This window comes from Lupinus angustifolius, chromosome LG11, assembly GCF_001865875.1.
Source record: "Lupinus angustifolius cultivar Tanjil chromosome LG11, LupAngTanjil_v1.0, whole genome shotgun sequence".
Lineage (NCBI taxonomy): Eukaryota > Viridiplantae > Streptophyta > Magnoliopsida > Fabales > Fabaceae > Lupinus > Lupinus angustifolius.
In genome coordinates, this window is record NC_032019.1 from 15,789,130 (window position 1) to 15,794,075 (window position 4,946).

Genomic DNA, 4,946 nt, shown 5'->3' on the forward strand with positions numbered 1-4,946 from the left:
TTTGGCACTGTTTATCTCATCCGAGATAGTACCCCTAAAGACCTATGGAATGCCGCGCTTAATAATCATTAGACTCATGCGATTAGAGCGATCCCACTTCTCATAATCCTTCCTCTCTTCAGAGGCATTGAATTCCGAAGGAGAAGGGGTTTGCTCTACCCCTAATGCGTAGTCTAGATCCATGCAGCCAAGAACAATTTCCATGTTCTCTCACCATTCCTTAAAATTTGTTCCATTAAGGACCAAAACTGAATTTAGATTTGCAGATATAGAACCAATTGATGTAGCTGAGCAGAACAAAACCCAAAATATTAAAATATGCTCACAACTTAAAAATTATCAATGTGCTTAAATAATGGTATGTCCAAATCAAGATACCTAGTGCACCATTAATATCAAGTCTTCAAACAGTAATATTAACTACAAGTAGTACTCTTGTTGTAATGATCAAACATTTATAATAAGACATGTCAACTGACGAATCCCTCTTTGGATTGATTCATCAGTCACATGTATAAAAAATTTAGAATTATAACATGTTTATCATCACAGGTGTGTATGATATTCGGCCAAATATCAACTTTCCTTTGGGCCAATTAATACTCGCATGAATTATCATACACACTTACATCTAATATTCCTCATGAGTTATATTCATGAGAGAGGTCACTTTGGCGACATTTCACTTCAATTGACTCACTTGAAATAACAGACAACTTAATGGATAACCAAATAATAACCAAAGTCAATGCACAAAGATACCAAAGCCCCATAAATCTTAAATTTTCCCAAAAAATTTCTTGAACGATTGTACTCTCGCTTGGGCGCAATAGAAGACAAAGCTTCTGTTTAGTTCTCCCTTGGGCGAGGTACTCTCGCTTGGGCGCAATAGAACACAATGCTTCTGTTTAACTCTCGCTTGAGCGAGGTACTCTTGCTTGGGCGAGAGCATCTTGACAGAACGCGAACATGGCAGTTTCTGCAGTTTCTACGTCATTTTTCTCCGAAAAAACCACCAAAAATTAAAAGAACACGAGAAAAAAAAACATTGATTCAATTTCTAATATATCTATATGCTCATGGAAAACAAGGAATTTCTATCCTAATCAATCCATGGCATTGTTAAATCATCAAACCCTAAATCAATCCAAATTTTGGGGAAGAAAATGGAAATACTTCAGAAGACCAAATTTCACACATGAATCAAATTAGGGTGGCTCTGATACCAATTGATGGGTTTTCTATGAATAATCCCTTAAATTGAATGCGGAAAACCTAATGATCAGGCTTTGTTCCTATAACACAATGTTTATGCCCATACATAAACCCAAATGGAACAATCCTGATCTAGACCGAAGAAACCCCAATTGATTTCATAGTGAAGAAGAAGAGCATACCTTGATTAGCCATTTGGAATTTCAAGGGTATTGAGGTTTGAAGATCTTCCAGATGATAGAGCCTGATGGTTTTCCTTCTGCTTCTCTAAAGGGGAATCGAAAAAAGCAAAGGAGAGTGTCTATCTGATAGAATTCGTATAGATGTCGTAACCTTATGGATAACTCCTCTCTAATCCACCTTTATTCTCATCATCTACTCAACGAAACCCGTTACTCTACAAATGGGGATCATAAACCATAAAAGTAACCGAAGCGGTTACTACTTAAGTTGGAATAATTCTAATGCAGTCCCTTCATCAAATTAGAAATTGTCTGAAGGTATCTACACTTATAATATTTCATGACACATATGCCCTCAGCCACCAAATTAATTATTGAAGACCATTTTATATTTGGTTAATTAAATAATGGCCATAACACAATTATAGAATTATATTTGTGACCCATAAATTGTCAGAAATTCTAATACCATCATCACCAAATCAGGTATAATTTTATGTGTTTTCATTTTCACTTCATCCTTATCATAACTAAATTTGTGTATTCTATTGGTATATGTCAATATATTGGTACTTACTACTAGTAGTATTTGTAATGGTTATAAGAATATATTTGTCTTAACTATGTTTCTCATAATTATTTCTCATTTTTTTCAATTTTTGTTAAACAAATCTATGATCTTCAACTATCAAACAATCTCACAAGTATGATTTTATGTGTTTTTCATTTTTTATTTGTTAGTAGATATAATTGGTTTATTATATCAATTTTTGCATGTACATTATTTTACTCACACAACATTCTTTATCCTCAGAGGTAAAAAATTTTCGACTTCTTCAACCTTTCACTCACTTACACCAACAAGGTATCACAAGATAATATCTTTTTTGCCTTCTACAAAAAAACTTCATTTTTCTCGGCATCTAGAAGAATAATGTTTGTTAAAATATTTTCTCATATGATGTTTGTCAATTTTTTTTCTTCTTATGTTGTTATTTTCCAAACGCATGAAATACGATTTGATCATGTTCTTTGTTTCGATATTTGCAGAAGAGAAATCTCACATCCTAGAATGCAACAATTAGAAGTTACATTCACTATTCGAGTGTAGAAGAATAATGTCTTTAATTTTATTATGTGTTTGTCATTTTTCATTCAAAGTTAATTTTTCACTATATGAATGTGACAACCTTATATTATTTGTAAGAATACATAATTTGACATGTTTAATTGTTGAACATATATATTTTATCAATAATCGATTAACTGATTAAGAAATATTTTAATCGATTAAGAAATATTTTGATCAATATTTTGTAAAACCAATAATCGATTAAGAAATATTTTGATCGATTAACCATTGAATTCTTGGGAATCTATTAATCAATTAAGTACGGGTTTAATCGATTAAGAATTGTTGCAATTTATGGTTTCTGGTATTTTAAAGATTTGTTAATCAATTAAATTTATTGATAATCGATTAACTGCAGCTGAAAATAAAATTGTATATAAACCCCAGTTTTTCATATTGCTTCATAACACACATGAACATTTTTTCATAGAGTTAGAACACATACATGAAAAACAGATTTCACATTGTTCTGAAAATCATAGCTCTTTCACTTTCATATCTTTAGAGAGATTTTCAAAGTGTTCTTTTGATAAAGAGAAAAGGGTAATATTTGGAAAGATTCCCAAAGAGCTTCATAGTCAAATCTTTTGTAAAATGAATTTGTGCATCTCACCTTTTCTCAATTCTAATTGTGAGATTTGTAAAGAGGTTCTTAGATTCAAGAAGAGTGATTATTCTGCACATTTAGGTGCATCAATAACGTGAAAGATTTTAGACAAGGCAACAACATACTCTCTTGGTATGTTTCACATCACCATTGAAAGAGAATTGGTTTGGGAAAACCCTAGCCGCTGTTAGGTAAATGTCTTCATGAGAGCAAGATGAGGCATATATGTAGTTTGCAAGTGGACCCGCAAACGAACCAGAATAAAAGTCGTGTCTCATTCTTCTCAACTCTTAACTCTATACATTTCTGTATTACTATATTTGCTTAACTTGAAATGCATATCATTCTGAGTTAATTGCATAATTTGTTTTGTGAGTTTATTGTTGTTAATCATCTTAAAGAATGCCTATAAGTATAGTTGAATCTTGGTAATCTTGGAGATCAAAGAAAACAAGTTTTCATAGAACAAGAACTTGATAATGGATTAGGGTGTTTAGTTAATCGATTATCTGTAGAACGAGTTAATAAATCGTAGTTGGTTTTACTCGATTAAATAGTGTGGTAATTTGTATAATCTATTTGTTTATTGAGCAACGGTAATTGTGTATCGTATCACTAATTCACCCCATCTAGGTGAGTTATAGAGCCCTGTGGGACCCAACTCTCAAGGATGACATCTTTGTTTGTCAGTATAAATACTAAAGGGATATGATGAAATGCTTCGAAATGGATGACTGCATACCTATCGCCACTCCTATGGATTTCGGCACATACATTAATGCTGATGAGACTAGAAAATGTGTCGATATCTCTAAGTATCAAGGTATGATTGGTTTTCTTCTTTATCTTACTATAAGTAGACCTGATATAATGTTTAGTGTCTATATCTGTGCATGTTATCAGTCAAAGCCTAAAGAGTCACACCTTACAATTGTAAAGAGGATATTAAAATATCTAAAAGACACACTTGATGTAGGATTATGGTATCCTAAAGGAAGTATATGTAATCTGACAGGATATTCGCTAGATGCAAATCTGAGAGGAAAAGTGCAAGTGGTATTTGTCATATTCTTGGAATGTACTAGTCTCTTGGTCTTCTAAAAAGCAAGCTTGTGTTGCTCTAAGTACTGCTAAGGCACAATAAATACCTGTAGGAAGTTGTTGTGCCCAAATATTGTGGCTCAAACAACAAATGCAAGATTACGGGTTAGACCTAGGATGCATTCCCCTAAGATGTGATAATATTAGTGCTGTAAATCTCACAAAGAATCCGATTATGCATTCCCGGACCAAACATATTAATATAAGACATCACTTCCTTAGAGACCATGTCCAAAAGAAAGATGTTCTCTTAGATGAATTGTTTGATACACATGAACTACTAGCATACATATCTACAAAACCTTTGGCTAAAGAACCTTTTTATAAACTTAGATGAGAATTAGGCATCCTTGATGAAGCATATCTATCTTAAAATAGTGATATATATGCTATATGTACTTCATTATGTGTATTACATGCCTACATGTACTTTTATATGCTTTTTATTGCTTAATTTTAATTATTTTGGTCTTATGTATACTATTACCATGGAAGGGTAATCAATTATAAGGCATCAGTGGCAAAAACTATTCAAAATCCAGCCAATGTAAACAATTACAGTATGAATTAATCGGTAAATTGTCATAAAGAAAGTTTGAGTAATCGATTACTCATTCGTGGTAATCGTTTACACCCTGCACTGTTTAAGGCAAAACTCATATTTTTGAACTTCGTATTCTTCATTTTCCCTCCTTCTAACCATGGTAAC